Source organism: Xiphophorus couchianus, chromosome 23 (genome assembly GCF_001444195.1).
Source record: "Xiphophorus couchianus chromosome 23, X_couchianus-1.0, whole genome shotgun sequence".
NCBI classification, from domain to species: domain Eukaryota; kingdom Metazoa; phylum Chordata; class Actinopteri; order Cyprinodontiformes; family Poeciliidae; genus Xiphophorus; species Xiphophorus couchianus.
Window position 1 is genome coordinate 4,901,696 of NC_040250.1, and position 20,081 is coordinate 4,921,776.

The 20,081-nt window shown below is 36.2% G+C and overlaps 1 protein-coding gene across 2 annotated transcripts in view; it reads left to right on the plus strand.

Moving 5' to 3' along the window:
• Nucleotides 1-894: 894 nt before the first annotated feature.
• The window catches only part of pcgf3 (polycomb group ring finger 3), a 52,324-nt gene continuing 33,137 nt past the window's right edge, over nucleotides 895-20,081 (plus strand). Inside the window, exon 1 of one of the 2 annotated variants that reach the window (XM_028009690.1) lies at nucleotides 895-1,121. The gene's annotated coding sequence lies outside the window, so the exon portion shown is untranslated. Of the gene's footprint in view, nucleotides 1,122-11,681; nucleotides 11,807-20,081 lie in introns of those variants that run through there. The other variant, XM_028009691.1, reaches the window with a different exon arrangement.

Genomic DNA, 20,081 nt, shown 5'->3' on the forward strand with positions numbered 1-20,081 from the left:
TGCAATTGAAGTAACAGAAAAATCAAGCGACACATTTTTCTAAATGTTTTTTTTTCTTTTTATTAAATATACTCTTTAATAAAATAGTTTGAACTTTGATAGTCAAAATCAATTTACAGTTTTACATATTCTGTAAAGAATGTGGTTTCCATTTGTCATAACAAAGGTGAAGAAGATGTGTTCTTTTTGGGTTGAGGTTTACGTCTAGGGCTAAAGTGTGAATTGAGTTTAGATTAGGTTTGGGGTTAAGTACGAAGTGGTAATGGTTGCTTTAAATTAATGAAAAATGGATGGAAGTCAATGAAAAGTCATTGTGAAGATATAAGGACATACTGTGAGTGAGTGTTTAACAATAATCTTTTTTTAAAGCACAACTTGTTTATAAAATACGTTAGGATGTTATCATGTTTAGTCTGTTACTACGTGTTACCTAATATATTCCTGGTAAGAAGCTGATCGAGAGACACATACAATTTTGATTAAATCTGTACAGCAATACATTTGTGTAAATGGAAAAAACCCAAAATAAAATTTAACAAAACTAAAAATGTATTAAATAAATAATGAAGATGTCAACTGGTCAAATGAAGATAATCAAATAAGGATAAGCAGTATATATTTCCCCATCAGCCCACAATTTAATTTCTAGTTAGTAAGGTGACTGCATTCAATTATGCAAAACAAATGTTATGTTCGAAACAAAGAAACAAAGAAACAAATAAACAAATAAATAAATAAATAAAAACAAAAAAACAAACAAAAAATGTATACTGCTTTTTGTATGAGGGTCAAAAACAAAATTTAACTCCACAGAAATAATTTTATCAAAAAATTCAAAACTGACTAACCAGAAAATATAAAGTCTGGTTAAGTTGCTTATATCGGAAAAATATGCTAATTTAATAATTAATTGTTCATTTAGCCGATCAATTAAAAAAAATTCCACAACTCTTGAACCCACTCACCCTGCCGTCGCACAGTCTGCGCATGCTCAACTTTTCTCCCCAGAGTTTCGGCCTGTTCCGCCACCACTCGGTGATTTTCGTCTCTTTGTTACACTGATAGTGGATTTAACTCGGATTCAACCCAAACATCCAGCGGACTGTGCGGCTCTCAAACAGGTTAGTTCGCCCACTTCTCCCCCTCCCCCTGGTCTACGTGTCCCCGTCCTCTGTGACTCGCTCTTCGGTTTCACGGTACCGGTTCGCTCCCCGTCTCCGTCCGCTCCGGAGCATGCTGTACGTGTTGTTTTATGCGCCTGTGTGGTAGTGTATGGCGGCGCCGGGCCCTGCAGTTGCACACCGGGGATGAGGTGGTAGTGGGGGGGTTGATAAGAGGAAAAGTGTGCCGTTCAGACGGCTGTAAAGCTAACCGGGCTGGCCACCGCTAGCCCGGTCCGAGTGGAGCCTCTTGTGTGTCTGGTTGTGTTTAAATGCCGATGTTCCTCCTAACCAAGCACCAGTTCTTGGTTCCTATTAAGATGGAATGTTCTTGAAACCTCATGCTCCTCCATTAAGCTAACCTCTTTCTCCCCCCATGTCTAAAGTTCAGGCTAACATGTGGAGGAAGAGCTGTTTTGGGGTTTGGATCAAATCAAAAGTTGGTGCATATTTTTGTACCTTGTCTTGTGGGTGGTTGTCGTCCCTCTCCAGGCTGCAGCAGCAGCGAGAGCAGCCTGACATTGTGGGGAGGAAGGCGTGCAGAGAGCAACCAACAAGTCTGTGCAGTTTTCTGAGAAGAGATGTAGATACATTGTCACCTTCATGCAAACACAGCTTTCTCTGTGTGCGATGGAGTCATTTGGACCTAATGAGGAATTAGATTGAAGGATAAACTTTTCCATTTCTTGGAGTTTTGCAACCAGTGCCTCAAGCTTCAAATCATTCACATGTCCATAGATGTCTAGAAGAATCTCAAAGCTGTGTTGTATTTTGCACTTGAATATGAAGGTGCAGATCTGAGAAGCGTGTGGTACTTACTGGTTCTCTATGACATCAAAGTATTTTATATTATGTGAGCCTGAATTTCCAGATTCTATTCCTTTTTCTTAACCTCTATGATGTTTCCATCCATTTTCTCACAAACTTGTTTTTTTTTGCATTTTGCATATTTTCTATATTCTGCAATAAATTCATAACAAGACCCAATGTTTGAATCTTGAAAAGCATACAAGTTTTTGACATGAACATTTACATGTTCTCCTCACTTTGAGGGGAAAAAACAGCGTTCGATTAGATCAGTCTTTCCTCCAGGGCTGGTATGCTACATGTTTCAGTTCTTTCTCTGTTTCAACACATCTGGATCAAATGATAGTTTGTCTTTAGTGGGTTTCTGCAGAACTTTATGACAATCTGAGGATGTTGTTGGACTATTTAAATCAGCTGTTCTGGAACAGAGACACATCAAAAACTAGGAGATCCAGACCCTTGAGGATTGGTGCTGGACTCCTATGGGTATTTCTCCAGGACATAAACCCGTTGAGATTATTAATCTCTTTAACAAGGACATCCTGGCTAAGATAAAAGGAGTACAAGATCCAAGAAAAGTAATACTAACACAACAAAATTGATAAATTACGTTTGTTACAGTCACAACAAGGTGACTCTGTGCGCACCAATGTTACCTTAAAGTGTAGCCAGACGTTAGCTCCGAGGTTCACTGTAGTTAACTTGAAGAACGTATATGATGGCAGTTTTCCTAAAATCACTTTGTGTATGAAAATATACAAATACTTCACCCTGTGAGTAGAGTTTGAGGTACTTCCAACTAAGGATCAAACCTTGAAGTGAAAGAGTGACTCCAAATAAATTCTGGTCAGTTTGAGTCTTAAGGCTTGTGTTTTTTATTTTTGTCAACCATAAGTGAACGGTGGTTAAATTGGACCTTCAATTTATATTCAATTTATGTCAATCTGAAAGTCTAACTTTGCCAAAAGACTATTTTTAGGGTGCCTTCACACCAGCCCTGTTTAGTCTGCTTTAATCGAACTCTACTTCGTTTGTCTAGAATGTCCAGTTCATTTGTTGAGGTGTGAATGAATCGAACTCTGAAAAGGGAACTCTGGACGGCATAAAGACATTGGTCTCAGTTAAAGACAGGACAGTACTATAACGGAGGGCATTCTGGGTAAAACCACCAAAACAAACACGTTAACTTAGCGCTAGCAGGAGAAATGGTTGCTGCTAAAGTCTGAGCTATTCCATTTGTGTTTTGCAAAGAAGGAAGTTGCGCTAATGTCTTCTTCAAAGGTTTTTGTGTCGTTTCCTTCAGTGGTTCTTTGTGCAGCGCCACCACAGGCGATTTGGGTAACAGGTTTATCAAAGAGTTTGGTTCATTTGACAGTGCTGTGTGAAAGCAAACCGCACAAACTGAAAATGTAGCAAATGTTACAACTTTGGTTCCCAACTAAATGAGCTTACTGGACTATCAGGTGTAAAACATCAAACAATCAGGTCTTCAAAAGCTTTGATTGATTGATCAATTTAAAGCACAATCTTACAGCCAATCAGTCTGTAACAAAACCTGGACAGTAGCTTAACCATAGGCTCAAAACTAAAATGATCATTTATTATGAGTTAAATAAGTCATCACCTCCTATTTAAGAATCAGCATTAGTCAGATTTGATGCCTACTTTGTGTTAAAACATCCACATTATCTGCTGCTGTTTTTAGCACCCACTCTGCCCTGAGATATCATGTCCCAATCATCATTTTTTGATGTTCTAGCATTATGTCTGCATGTTAATCAGTGTGTAATGATTACAAATGACCTAAGAATCATCTATTCTACCAGAAAACATGCCTCTCTGTCTGGTAAAACAATGTTAATGGTCCCTCTGGGCAGCCTGATAAAACTGCATGACAGGCGAGCAGGATATGGCCTCTTAAGACTCAGCACTGCTTGATAATGAGAAAACTCAATAGAAACTGAAGCGCCGGAAGATGGATTTGTCTTTTTCTTGGACAGGAAATGAGATCAGACAGCTCCCTAAATGAGCACTGAGCAACTGTAGAGGACCCCCCATTTACAAGTAAAGCTACAGTTGGAGGAGGCGTTCACATAATCCGTCCCTTTTTTTTGTTTCTCAACTAAGTTTTTCTGAGAATGAAGGAATAAATCACATCTTGACTTTTATATAGAAGTGCTAATTCTATACTGCACTAATGTGGGTGGAAGATGAAAGCAGAAATTGTTAAATATAAAATACAATTTTCCTTATGTTGCAGAGGAACTTAGCAGGAATGTACTCTTGCATAAAACTGATTAATGCATCAGTCTCACACACTAGTTTTTGTGACAGAGAAAAGCCCTGCAGCCTTCTGTTACATCACTACAACAAACATGGATGCATTTAGGGCTGCTTTGTCTAGAAATGACCTGCAGGTCTGGTCACACCACCAGCCACACCAACAAAGTTCTTTCTTTTCTAATTGAGGGAAACATTAGGAAACCTGCTTTCACGTCCATGTGACTTTTGGACTCACGCGTCTTGATTCTGCTGACTTACAAGGGAACTGAGTCTTTTTATGTTGTGAAATATCATAAAACGCTGAAAAGAGAAATGCTAAACAGGGTAATAGATGACAGAAAGGACAGTAAATTATATCTGACAGTTTTTTTTACATGTCTATTTTTGTTAGCTTTGAGACTACATGAAACATTTTTTATTATTGATCACTGAAGTATATGTTTCACACAGCTATTTCCCTCTACTTCACAAATATGTGCTACTTCTTATTCATCTGTCACATAAAATTACAGCAATATAGATTGAAGTTTTTGCTTATGTGACAAAATGGGAGAGGCATGACAGGATGGAAATATTTTCACATGTCAAAAGTTTAATTGGTGAACCTTTATATTATGTTGTGTTGTATGTAATTTATGTTTTTTGGACAAATTATGTTGACAGTTGCTTACAAAAATGAAGCTAAATTAAGCCTGGTTTACGAAGAAAGAATATTTTGACCCAATCTTCCCCTTCCAGCAATATTAAGGATGGTCTGATTATCATGATGGCTGTAAAGATAATCTTAGGAGGTATTCCTACCGTGTGTGGTGTGTCCAAGTGATCTACTGTGCTTGGAAGGACGTCGGGAACACTCCGACCTCAACTGGGGATATTCAACATGTTGGAATGTCTTGGCCTGATATCCCACTGTGTGGGGTTTTCCAGAAACAGACAGAAACATGGAGGGGAATCCAAAATACAGAAGACACAACAACCACTATGGTGCACCAGAAAGTCTGGTGCATTGTTTTTTTACCTGTTCAAAAATAGTCCACAAACTATTGTTATTGCTTCTTCGTCCCATTTGAGCACCAGAGGTTTTGCCAGATTTTCCATCTGATATCTGAATGTTCATGAGTGAAATCTGTTTGTGTGTAGAACCAAACTTGATATACCTGCACAGGGTTTCCCCCAGAAAACTTTCTAAGTCTGTAGATAAGTGCGCTAGGGCAGTCAACCAGCTGCCTATTGTGTTTTTGAGTTAAATTTTCTTTTAAATTGACAGGAAATTGTTAAATATAACTAGGTAATTAAAATAAATATATCTATATTTTGTGTTTCAGGTGTTCATCCTGATTAAAGGGATTTTGTTTCTTTTATCAGTGACTTGTCACTTTATTTGCTGAAGTTGTTAGCATGTTGACCACTAAAGACAGGCAGTGGGTGCCTATGGAGGTCTAGACAAAATGTTAGATATCCAAAAGAAACAAAACAACAAATAAAGTGAATTATGGAGTCGCTGTAAACAAAATTGTCCTTTTTTTTTTTTTTTTTTTTTTTAAAAGTGTTATTTGAGGCCAAAGCAGCAGACTGGAGACTTTTATCTAATTTTTGGTAGAAAGAGAGAGAGAAAAGACAAAAAAACCCCTGATAAATTATGCATCTAAAAATGATTGAACTCCTTTTAATTTACTGATTTATTGCGACAGGCCCAGTTGTTGGTGAATAAAAAACCCATACAATAAATAAACAAAGCTTAGACTGGTGGGAGTGCAAGTAAAGCCTGGTGGTCCGCCAGGCTTATAATACACTAGGGGAAACCTTTCTATGATTTTTTTAATTGTGTGAGGTCTCTTATGTTTTGAAAATCTACAGATAACTGCCATGTGAACTAGACATTATCAGTCATTGGATCTGTACCATAATGAAACTGGTAAAGAGAGCTGTCAAAGCTCTAAGTTTAGGTAAATGAATCTACCTGCAGGTGCTTAGAGGTAACTAAACATGACCATCCTTGTCCTGGTTGCATGAATGTTATTATCTTACGAAACTCAAGTCCCTGCTTGTGCGCCATCTGATTCCATCTCTTGGTGTGTCAACATCTGAAATAGCTGCTTGCCAACAGGTTTGGTGAATTCCAATACTTTCTTTATTTGTGTTGACATTATAAACTCTGACAGAAACCATAGACGGTCGATCTCTTTCACATCCAACCGCTTACTTTGTCTGTTGTTGGAAATTATTTGCATTGCTCACCTGGTACAGTTCTCTGTAAAGCAGCAACAGAAAACAAGATTTTCTCTCCCTTTTCTCTCAGCTGTTGGAGATAAAACAGTGGAGGGTCAGCGATGGTCTGTATCGCATCAAGAGCAAGAAACTCCACAGATTTTAGCCTCTTTGTCAGCTTATTAAAAGCTTTGGGAAATGAATGTCACCGTGCCAAATGAGGAATTAATCGCTTACCCGCCTTATACTGCAGACCATCTGTACGGTAAATGGCTAATAACTGTCATCTCAGACCTTGCGGGTTACTCTAGCAGACGCTTGTGGTTAAAACTGAGAAAATGAGAACAATAGAAATCCATGTGACGTTTCACTGAACCCTCCTTACCTCAATATTTTACTTTCAATTTAATCTGCGTAATGGAAACAGGAACTTTACTGGTTGTTTGGTCTGAAATTAAGGTTATTTGATGCACTGATTTTCAGTTTCTTCCATGAGAACTGCAGTAATCCTGCAAAACAGATATCATTTCTAATACATAGGACTAATAAGTGTATTACTCCTCAGTGATGCTTCAGAATGACCTGTACTCGTGTCCAAGTAGAGTTTAGCTGGATTAAACTCATCTGGTTCTCTGATATTTGTTTGATATTTGATGTGAACCTTTTATTGAAGAATGTGTTTGGTTTTCTGAACAGAGTCAGTTCTGTCAGTTCTCTTCAGTCTCCAGAATCAACACTTATTTATTTAAAAAAGACAAATGTAAAAATCTGTGTGTTAAAAAACAAAAAAGAAAACACCCCATGAAAGGTTACACCTTTTTTTTTTTTACCAAGTTCTGAAGGACTGATGTCTTCAAAGTTAACTCCAGAATAGTGTTGCGTTAATGATGGGTAACATACCCAGGTTCCAAATCATCACATCTCCACCACCGTGCTTTACAAGTGGCTGTAATGCTTTAAAGTTTTCTCCAAAAATGTTTATCACTAATCACCAAACCTCTAGACTGACTGATCTGACCAAAGGACATTGTTCTTGGAGTCTTGATCATTCAGACTTAAAATGCTTTTTTTCTGGCACCTTTGGATAAAAATGAGCCCTTCTTGTTTAGTCTTTATCTCTTGTGTAAGTTTATTATGGTCACTTCAGACTTTGACTCTTGCTGGTTATAATATTCTGCACTACACACCATGTAACGGTACGTAAATCTTACAAGACAAGTTGCAATTGTTAGTTCATGAGAACTAAATACTTTCAAGATAATTTATGTTGCAAAAATAACTTTATTCTGCATTTTAATAGAATTTATTTCTCATAAACTCAACCTTTTTGTTCACTTGAGACCAACTATTAATGGTCTTCAGTACATTTCCCATTTCCAGTTACTAATGCTGGGATTATGATAGCTCAACGTAACCCTTGACAACCACTAATCGGTTGCTATAGCGATTCTTTCTGACTGCTTCAGGATTGGAACAACTTGCAGTATTTGCATATTGTTTGTGCCTCGTCTGTCACTGTTGCCATTTTTCATTCCTTATGGAAATCCAAGCTGCAACTAACTAGCACTCGCCAGACAGCAGTCGAATCCACAAGATTTATTGTGATGCTTTAATGTCTTGAGATCTTGTGCGATGATCTCTTGGTACATCCCTAACAAAATGTGAAAATGTATTAATCTGGTTGGAGATGGACTGTAAGCCCTATCCTGGATAATTGGATGGCTAATTTGCTACTTATTGGTGATATTTGTATTAGAGCTATCTCTAATGACTGTGAATCAACCTAATGTTTTGATCAACAGATTTTTGTAATGGTGAATATTGTACCGCCAGCTAAGCTACTTCGTTGTTATATCTAGATACTTTTCAGACAAAACTAAATCTGAACAGACTAAAATCTGAATCGGCAGGTGAGGCTTTTTAAAGATTGGTAATCGGACAGAAAACTGTCCGTTCGGTGCGCCTCTACTTTTAACATTTAAAACCACTAATTCAGGCCTGTAAAGCCTGACATGGAGCTTTTTCAATTTTGCAGCAATGCATGTTCTGGACCTGGGGTGAATTTGCTGGGTCATCCACTCCTGGGATGCTTAGCACCTGCCTTAAATGGTTTCTATGTGTGAATAATCTATTATCGCTGCAGAATTATGGATTTTAAAAACTTTACCCGCCCCATAACCTCTCTCAGATTGATGGGCAGAAACGGTTGCTTTTCTCAATTCTTTAATGATGTCTCTCTGCTTTGACATTATGTTAAGAAACACCTTTATGCTTTAGAGTAACAAATAATCAAAGCTTTAGTTTTTATGGAGTGAGAATAATTGTACAATCAATTAAATTTGGCATCTGCTATTTGTGTTTAAGATTAAAAATAAATAATTTTAGAATCTCATAAGGATCAGGGCATTTTTATTATGTCACAACATATAAAACTCGTGACCGTGAAGGGTACTGAGATTTAGTTTTCACCTGTGATTGCAAAATGTAGCTGATCATCAGTCGCCTAATTTAATTTTGTTTTCATTACTTTCAATAAGTCTCTGGCAGTCCTTCAGTGGCCTTTATATTCAATTCTTACTACTATCAAGCTTTCTTTTCACCTCTGGAAGTAAATATCTTTATGAAAGTTGTAATTTAATGTAGAGGACTGCTGCTCAGAGGATAAAACTTTCCAGTTTATCAATTGAAACATTCAGTATAAGATTTATTAACTCATGTTTGGCAGTCGGTTGACCTGTTTGTGTATACCGTACAACAGCGGCTGATGATTTCAGTGGAAACAGGGAATATGTGAAAATGACAGAAAAGTAGAAGCTCCTTTTAGTGAAAAACTGTTTGAAAAATATAAAAGTGAGGCTGCGGGAGAATAAGTGGGAGGCAGAGGACTCCTGGAGCCTGTCAGCTCTGAGGTTGGCTAAGTGCTGACATTTCTCACTGTGACCTGCCGACAGACGCGTTAAGTGAAGTTTGACATTTGAGTGCTGACAGATGTGAAATGTAATTCTGCTGTTAAAGCCTGCAAAACTAAAGACGGATTCATACCTCTGCTGATAACTGATAGTCATAGCCTAAACTCTTTATACTTTATTATGGCTGTCTGTTTAAACTGGTTATTGCTTCTCTTGTTTGTAGCAGCAATAATTGAACTCCTATGTGATGATACACAATTCTCCCATTTGTAGATGATGGTACGTCATCTACCATCCAGAAACGTACCATCATATCAGACCTAATCTTAGTTTAGGAGCCAAGTCAAACTAAGAGTCTGTTACTGAAGTGTGTGTTTGTGATAGGGGTCAGAGTTGGAGATTCTGACCTTTTAACCACAGTTATTTCATTCGTGTGGCAACTACTGTAAATACTGTTGTTTTAACTCCCCACATCTGCCTTTCTGGGGTAAATAACACTTCTGTGTTTTGGTGTAGCAGCCAACTGGGGATTAATTTAGATTTTTACTGTGGTTGGTGTATGTTTTTCTTATATGCCGTATTAAATCTGCCATAGGTTCTTGATAGAAATATTTGGGCCTCTGTTTAAAAACGAGTGAAACATGTTTGGTCGTTTTTACACCTGATAGTCGGGTAGACTCAGTTTGATTTGGGCACGAACGTCAAACTGAATCTGAACATGCAGTGAGACTGATTGGAGCGCATATGTCTATGTAAACAAACAATAATCTGTGATGTGTTTGTTTAAATCTCACAAATATTTACTAAATATGTACTCTGGCACGCACTCAGTTCTGATGAACTCTTGCTCTGTTCGTTGCTCGACTCTGTCTTTCATGCTCCTCATGTATGGAAAGCCATCAATGCCAGAAAACGCACAACATTTTATCTCTCCTTCACATGCAAAGTATGTTTTTCACTGAAGAAAATCACACAAAGACCTCAAGAAGACACTGAGCACAACTTCCTTTGTCACAAAATGTAAACAAAACTTAGTAAAACCAAGAAGATGCTATTTGTTGAACTGCTTGCAGGATGTAGATCTCAGTTTTTGGTGCATTTAATTTATAGAATTGTATTTGAAGTAAAAGTTGTGGAAAGAATGGCCGTATTGTTTTAATCACTGGCTTAATAATTATTTATCACTAGTCATAACATCCGTGCGGGTGACTGGTGTGTTGCTGCTTTCCTTAAAAACCTTTAATATCCTGCGTCAAGCTTGTCTGTAAATTGTCCCAGATACAGATGCTTCCTGTTTATGTCTGCTTTGTTCTTCAGTTTGACAGATTTAGTATCCATTAGAGCGCCAAAGCAATAGAAGGGGTATCTATTGGCTCCCTGATGTGATTTGCAGTTGTGAATTAATAATCACTAATCAGAAAAGGGTGGAGGATGGTTTCTGGCTTCCTTCTTTGAAAAGTTGTTTTGGAGTTGTCACAATGGACAGACCCAAGACTTGAGTTATGAAAGATCAAAACATTTTCTGATGGGTGTATTGAATTTTCTAATAATCTTCCATTTGACCCACTCAACATAAATTGCTGTGTGCAGTTCAGTAATGTAGCCGACCTCGTTTCATTTATCCTTTCAAGCTGCTCTTTAGTTAATTCTATCAGTCATGTGCTAGAACAGATTTTCTAATAAATGAACTGTTGTAAATCAGTTTGTGTCACTTGAAATATGACTCTTTATTATGATTAATTTGATCAATTATTGAAATAATTGTCAACTAATTTACTAATTGAGTAATCTCTAACTGGACTATACAGATTTAAAGAAGGCTGTTTACTGAAAAAAAACAACACATTTAGAACTGCAATTAAACTGAAGGTGATTTAATTGCAGCAAAATGTATAAATATACATATATTTTGCATTTAAGATAAATATCTATAAATATGTTTTAGCTAAAACACCTCAAGCGGCAGTTTTTTCTTCAAATTCATGATATTTATGCCTTTTAAATAAGAAAATAAGTCTTATTTAAAAAAAATATTTCAATTATTTGTTTCTATTCATCTTTTAATGTATTTCTTTTATTGTAGGTTAATTTTTGAAAAATCTGTAAAATGTGTCAATTTTTTAGCATTTAATTGACAGAATAAATCAATAGAATAATTGATAATTGTAAGTTGCAGTCCTGAAACACTCAATAAGAAATCTTGATTTATTAGTTGCTGTTTCTTTTAATCTTTTGTAATTATTGGATCATTTTATACATTGTTCTCTTTGGTTACAGCAAGGTGGTTCAGCAGGAGAAATCAGTTAGAAAACTGCTGCTGTCAGTGGGTGTGGTTGACCCAGAAAACTGCTGTTATCATCAAACCAACATAGCGGTGAAGTCGAATCTCCAACAGTTTGGCACAATGTGAGAAATTGGGACACCCTACAGCCAACTTGTGTGAGTTTTAAAAAGAATATTTTTTAAATGGTTGAAAGTTCCAGTAAACAAATGTAAAATGAAGACATACACATAGTAAAATGTGCTTTAAAAATGCAATTTATGATGAGGAATGAATTTGGACACACCTGCATTTATTCCCACTCAACTTGCCTAAAATTACAGTGAATGCCCAGTTAGGGATTGCAAACTCCCACAGATAGTTGAAATCCACGACTACTTTGGAAACCCTCTAAAAAAGCTTGTAACTGTCTATTTTAAAAGTTCAAACACCAAGTATATCTTATTATGCATTAATATACAGAGTAGAAATAGTCTTAGCTTTACTAGCTGACGTCATCTCGGCTCTTTGGAGTTACAGCCAATCAGAGCCAAGGAAAATGAATGCCACTCCGGGATTGGTTGGTCTGTAAATGCCAGCCAAAACTGTCAAATAGCTTTGCATCAAGCTTCAGCTTTCCAAGCTGCATTTTCTTTGGGATATTATAGATATGCTTTATGAAAAAAATCTGAATAAATTGGAATTTTGTTCCACAGAAAAAATTTGGGAACAGCTAACTTCGCAAATACTGAACCGTGAAAAGCGACATGATAATTCTTTGAAAATAATCGGATATGTATCTGATTTAGTATCACACATCATGTTTTTTTGTTTTGGCAAAAAAAATTGGAATTTGAGAAAAATGATAAATCACACAACTGCAAATTATTGAGTTTGTTTTAATTTAGCATGTGTTTAATTGATTTATTGCTTAACAACCCAACGTTCAGCCCAGAATAAAGATAATGTCTTGTTGCTGAAGAGTAATCTCCTCTTTCTAATATTTCGGTTCTAGGAAGAGGATAAATCCCATGTTAACTAATGTATTTGTTACTGGGAACTCCCTGGTTGTTGGTTTATTGTGTGATGTTTCTCCTCGTTTGCCTCGCCGTGTGTCTGCACAGCAGGAACATTGCTTCTGTGTTTGATTTCTCCAAGAGTCCGCATAACAAGCTCATTTGCTGCCTCTAATGACACATGCCACTTAGGAGGAAATATTTGTGCAAAGCCTCTTAGAGTATTGGAACTCTTTCATTTTTGTGTAAGCTGTTTTTAAAGGGAATCATTTACCCCTTTTCACATGAAGGCAGAGATGGTCTTACTGCAGTAATCTACCCAATTCCCCCTCAGGGACCAATTTAACTGCAGGCACACATGACTGTAGCAGATATATTTAGTCAGGCCGCACAAGTTAGTTGTGCTGTTGTTACTCCACAGTAGGAAATGTTACAGAAAGATGTTTTATAATGTTTTTTGTCTCAAATAAGTTCACAAATGTATGTTTTTTGTGTTTTTATTTTTGGACTGTAATGGGTTATGCGCATATATGCTTGCCTGTGGGCCTGTTGAAATAAGCAATAAATCAATTGCATGATAAATTAAAAATACTGCAATAATTTGATTTAATAATGATTTATTGTTTTTCTCTTTTCTCTCTCTTTCTATCAAAACTGGATGATAAAACTCTTAAGTCTGCTGCTCTGTAAACGAAATGGTCCTTCAAAAAAGGCAAGTTGAGACCAAAACACCAGACTAAAGATCTTAATCATTCAGTTTTTGGTAGAAAGGGAGAAAAAAAAGAGGAAAATGATAAATCTTACAAATGTAAATTATTGAGTTTGTTTTAATTTATCATGCAGTTGATTGATTTATTGTGTCTTATTGTGTTTCCATTAAGAGAATTTATTTTCAAAATGTCAAATTGTGCATTTATACTGTCAGTGGAAACACATCTGACCTATTTGTTTGTCTGCTTAATTTTAAACATCTGTGCCCTAGATTACACTTAAATTCAATGATTTTCTGTGTGACCCAACACTGTTGGCAATATAACCTCTGATATTGTAGCAATTCTGCATTGTTTTACCAGTGGACTTAAATATTTAGACTGGAGTCCTTCAGAAGCAGTTTCTGTTTTAAGTTATCTTCCTTTTCTCTTTGGGATAAGTGACACTTTAGCTTGAAAAACCGCTCCGCCTCAACTCAAAGCTCGATTATTCCAGCGCCGCTGCCTCTTGGCAGCTCGTCCAGCCTCCTGGCTGGCTGCAGTCTGGTTCTGTTTGGATCGCCTCTATTGTCTGAATGATTTCCCCAGGCACAGAGTCGTGCTGGGGGGATTGAGGGCCATCAGAAAGAATTAAGCAGGAACAATAACTGTGTGTGTGACGGGGAAAGTGTGAGGGAATCTGTGGGCTTTTCTCGTGTTTTTCTGTGGACTCTAAGTTTTGGTTTGAGTGTTTGTGTGTGTGGTCCTGGGCTGTGTGTTTTGAATTGAAGCCAAAGTTTCCACAACAAGCAGAGGCCTCTCCTCCTGGCTCCGGGCGCTGATGCAGGCCTTCGCTGTCCGTCGCTCCAGCTGGCGGCCAATTTATGCTGGATCCAAACACTCCAGCGGCCCAACAGGGGCTCTTTGTGGAGCCGGAGTGTTTGTCTGTCTATTCTGTTTGTGCTTAACACCTTTTGGGACTTGTAGTCCAGTAAATGATTGACTGCAGATGTTAGTTTTAAAGAGGTTTCTGTACCATTTTAGACATAAATCATTCAAATGACAAACTAGTTTTTCTGAGGCGTTCGGGGTAGCAACTGTTTCAGTCTTTGTTGTGGCAAAATTTTCTGCTGAATGTTTAGAGAAACACCTGGAGGACGCTCACTGACGGGAAGAAATTACAAAACTTTTGCTTGAGCATAATTCATCTTTTTTCATAAAACGCTGCATGACATAACATAAACCACGGCAGACTTTAAACTGCAGCGTTTTTATTGTTTCGATACATTTAGTTTAGATTTGTTTTTGGGAATCCATTTCTTCTGTTGTTTAAAATCAAATCAAATTTTATTTGTGTAGCACATTTCAGCAGCAAGGCATTTCAAAGTGCTTTACATCATTACAAACACAGAAACACAATGCAAGATAGATTCAACAATCAAAACACAGCATTATGTCAAGTTCCATCAATAAATTTGTAATTGATTGCATTTCAAATACAATTCTAAACAGGTGGGTTTTTAGTCGAGATTTAAAGGAAGTCAGTGTTTCAGCTGTTTTAACAGTTTTCTGGAAGTTTGTTCCAAATTTGTGGTGCATAGATGCTGAAAGCTGCTTCTCCTCGTTTGGTTCTGGTTCTGGGGATGCAGAGCAGACCAGAACCGGAAGACCTGAGAGGTCTGGAGGGTTGATACAACAGCAGCAGATCTTTAATGTATTGTGGTGCTAAGCCATTCAGTGATTTGTAAACTAACAACAGTATTTTAAAGTCTATTCTTTGAGCTACAGGGAGCCAGTGGAGGGACTTTAAAACTGGTGTTATGTGCTCTATCTTCCTGGTTTTAGTGAGAACGCGAGCAGCAGCATTCTGGATCAGCTGCAGCTGTTTGATTGATTTGTTGGACAGACCTGTGAAGACGCTGTTGCAATAATCAATGCGACTGATGATGAACGCATGGATGAGTTTCTCTAGATTTTGCTGAGACATTAGTCCTTTAATCCTGGAAATGTTCTTCAGGTGATAGAAGGCCGACTTTTTAACTGTCTTTATGTGGCTCTGGAGGTTCAGGTCAGAGTCCATCACTACTCCCAGGTTTCGGGCTGATCGCTGGTTTTCAGATGTAATAACTGAAGCTGTGCATTGACTCTAGATCGTTCCTCTTTAGGTCCAAAAATAATAACTTCAGTTTTGTTTAACTGTAAAGTATCTTAATTATTAGACAATGAAGTAACATTGCCTATTCAAATATGGTTTAAATATTATAAAAAAGATGTTAACAGACTAGGTCTAAGACATTTGGTCATCTAATAAATATTTTAATAATTTTACATTTTATAATCTAATTTGTGATTATTTTTTATTTGATTCAACACTTTTTAATTTAATTAATTAAAAAAATAATTAATAATTTAGATTGATAATTTAATAAAACAATTTTACTGGAATTTTGCATTTTATAAATGTTAAAGTAATCTTTTAACAATTATTGAATAATATTTTCTATAAGTGATAATTGTATCTGTTTTTTTGAGGAGCTGGAAAAATTCTTTGTGGATCGTAAAGCTGTGAAACATAATTTGAGAAGCTTAATTTTCCCCTGTCAGTCAGTAAAACATCTTATTTTAGGAAACTTTTACTTAAATTGCTTCCTGTGCTGCTCTTCTCCTCTAACAGGCCACTTGGCTCCACTTTGAAACCGCTTAACAAGAGCACCGACAATTAAATCAGCCGAAAATTAAATCAAGACTTTTAACTTCTCCTCTTAATCTAATTGTTTGTCATTTAACACAAGTGATTCAAATTGTTTTGATGCAAATCCTAAACATCATAACCTGATGTTTTCATAAATCTTTGGCAATAATTTAATGTTTGTTGGCCTAATTTTGCAGTATGTTTGTATTTTCACCAGTTTATTGTAATGTGAAAATCAGATTGATATGGTGATGGATTTAAAAGATAATATTGCACTGTGAAGGATCAGATTTATCACAAATAAACCTGCAGTTTTAAGTGCTTTTGCAGCAACATGCAGTGCAATATACTGATTGAGTTTGGTTGTTTATAAAAGCAACTTTATATTTTGGATTTAACAGAAGCTAAAGTTGGGAAAATATGATGGAGATGTAAAATTTTGGATCAGCTGATTTTTTTTACACACTATTTTGCATCGGACTTTTTAATGCATAAAGTAGATTTTCTTCACCATTTTTTGGAAAATATGTAAAATAAAGCTCTCTGATATGGGATTAAAGGTATATTTTTTAGTCAAACAATACACCACAGGTGTTTCACATTACTACTAGTGGAGTATTATCAACATAACAAAGGAAATGTATTTCATGCTATTTAATATTTCTATATTTTATCATAATGAAATTAGACTTTACTTAGCACATGAGAGTATCATCATCCACTTAAACAAACTGGAGTCCATGAAAAAACAGTCTAAACCAATAAAAGATTGTTCCTGGGATCCATACAAAATGTTCTGGATTCAGTAATATAATCTTATGATTAAGACAATGCACCACTGAGCTCCAACAGCACCAGTATAGACTCCAGTCCACCATCTGAAGCCATCTTTAGATTATTCACATTTCTACAATCTCTACTGTAAGATTTCATTTTTAATGACCTGAACTGTAAATGTTTGGGTGGAATCTGACTAACGAAGAAATCCAGCAGCTATGACGAGGCTGAGTGGCTTCTGAAACCAGAGGGACTGGTTTCAGGGATGTAAATTAGTTTCTTCTTTTTTTTTTTTGAGACAAACAGTTGGACAGGTTTCAGTGGGAGGATGAAGGATGGTGATTAACTCCATTATGAATCACTACAGCATGTCAAGAGCAGTTTATTTAAATCTTTTACTCATTTTCACCTTTTCTATAACCAGATTCATGTCTAAGGTTTTACACCAACCCCACATCTCAAGAATTTATGAGAGTTTCTTTAAAATTTATATTTATTGCTGTCGGATCCTTTACCATTTGATACTAAACTCTTTTATAGAAACTCCAACATATTCAGAGCAATAATTGAACCACAACTGTACAAAAATATACACTACATTTTTCATTTAAGTAAAAAAAAAAAAGAATCTCTGCCTATAAATATGTTACATTGAGCTCCTCAAGTTGTAATATTTTAGCCTCATCTGGTTCAAATTCTGTAAAAAAATAAATGTATTAAGCATATTTTACAATCCAATTCTTAATCCAAAAATAAACAACAGATTAACTCTAGTATTTTAGCTGCAGATTCATTCTTTGCTACAAATCGTCAAGCGTACACAAAAGGGATAAAATGTTTAAATGATTTTAATTGTTTATGCATATTTTAATGTATTTCTAACATGGTATAAAAGAAGCTTAAATGGTTGAAGGAAAAATCTGCCGAATTTGATCAAATAATCTATTTATAGTCTGAATAACCAATAGAAACATTTATATGTAAAATAATTACTCTGAAGTTATAAGAGAGAAAAAACCTGCTAGAGAAGCTACCAATATCTGTATTGGTCCTGATATTGAAAACAATTCTAGATAGTTTATCAGTGATGATGTCTCTTCAGTCTGAACCTTTTGAAAGGTTTGTTGCAGTTTATCTTTACGTTTGACCAAGACAGTCACCCTGTTGTTTCTTTATTTCTTTATTTATTTTACATTGACTGTTATTCTTCTAATTGCAATGATTGAACAAATTAAAGTTGTGTTGTTTTTACATCTTGCTATCTTGTGAAGCTGTTGGTGTATTTTAAGTGTGCTGTAGTGGTGCAGAGTTATCAAATAAATTTATAATTCAAATACATTTATGTCAGTGTTTGAAAAAAGAAACATTTTGAGTCAATTCACCACGGTTTCTCTGTACTGGATTGACTGATACTAAAGCTTAAATTTGGTATTAGAAGTGAAAAAAGTGGATTCTATTCATGTGTTGTTATAAACCTCTATTTGTTAGATTTAGATAAATTTAAATTCAGCAGGATTGATGTTCTGTTTTCTGTTTGTCTCCTGAGTCATGCTGATATTTTTCATCTGATTTGACTTTTTAATGAGTTGAATAACAAAAGGAGTCAGAGGTGCTCTGTTTGACCGCAGCTTGACCGCATTACATCACTGAGACACTGCAGGTGTAAAGTTACAGTAACATCCACGTTAAGGCGCTGTGACCGGCAGTAGTACAGTGTGTGTGTGTCCTCAGCAGCCCTCTCCATGTTTCATCTCGGCCGACTAACCGGGATAATTTCACAGTCTGATGAGCTGGCAGAGACCGGCCGGCGCGCCGGACACTTTAAAGACTTTCTTTTTCTAATGCGTGTGGCCGAGGATGAAGGATCGGTGGGTGTTCTTCGCCTCAGATTTCCCCTCTCATCGTGACTAGAGAGGTCGACTCCTACGATTAAGCGATGAATCACGCCTTATGATGGCATAACTAGTCACTGCTGTGCTGGACATCTTCTTCCCTTCAGCAGAGGGCGGATTCAGCAGGACAGAGGGCGGTTGGACTTGGTTCAAAGTCATTGTCTTTCTCTGCTGAACTCACAAACTTTAGTGAATTTGACAGTTTGTTTCTTTAAGGATCCCCATTAGTCTCTACCGTAATGTTCACACCAAACATTACAATAAAAATCCTTTACAAACATTATAAAAATACAAAAACAAAATTAAACACAAAATTCAAAATCAACCGCTTCAGCGACTTACAGATATTACAAAAAGACAACAAAAACTATTTAGATCAAAACATAACTAAATTAAAAACAAAGATAAATTAAACAAACAATAAGAAACTATAAATATAAATTTAAACTTTCCATCAAGTCAATGTTAAATCACTCTTAATTTTATTTTAAATTTACATGATTAGCCATCAGTGTAATTTCAGAAGGCAACATATTCCAAAAGGAAATTACTGCGTACATATCTGTTTTACTTTTCAGTGCGTTGGTTTGAGGCAGACGTAATGTAAAAGTGATAATAAAGGTTAGTCAGGTATTAAATACATGTTTATTACAGATGGGTAACAACTGTGAGAAAAGGCTAAACGGTTTACATGAAGTCCAGATTTTATGGAAAGAGAAATGAAGACCACAACCCTGTTAAAGAAGTATAAAATATACTTAAAATGATTGTTTATTACTTTGTTTTTTTATATATGTTTTGGATAGAGGTGCACCAATTGCAGTTTTCTGGCTGATCACGATTACCGATCTTTAAAAAGTCTGACTTGCAAATTCCGATTTTGACCGACACCAATTTTTTTGTCTGAAATGTTGCTAAATATTGCAAGAAAGTCTCTGAGTTGGTAACAGTGGGGCAACGTCAAACTTTCTCACAGGAGAGCAGGAGAGGACGGTGGTCGACCTTTAGACCTTTGTTCAGGTAGATAATGTTGGTGGATAAGATTGGCTTCACATGGAAGTAACGGCCGATCACCTTTTCAAAACATTAAGGAAATTGGCGCTAATAAATCAACTTGCAGATAAATAGGTCCACCCCTAATTTTGGTTCATTATTGTGCTGAAAAACCCAGTAATTAGTGCCCTATAAAGTTTTACCATATTCCTTTTTTCCATATTCTACTTTTTCCGTCTTAATTTTTCTAAATTACTTTTTAAATATAGTCATTAACCCAGAAAGTCTGAAATTATGGTGTGAATGAAAACAAATTTACAAATCAATAGCTAGAGGTCAACCTCGCTGTGGTTTAACAAAACATCAGCTTTATAAAGTGCTAAAGTGTTTCCACC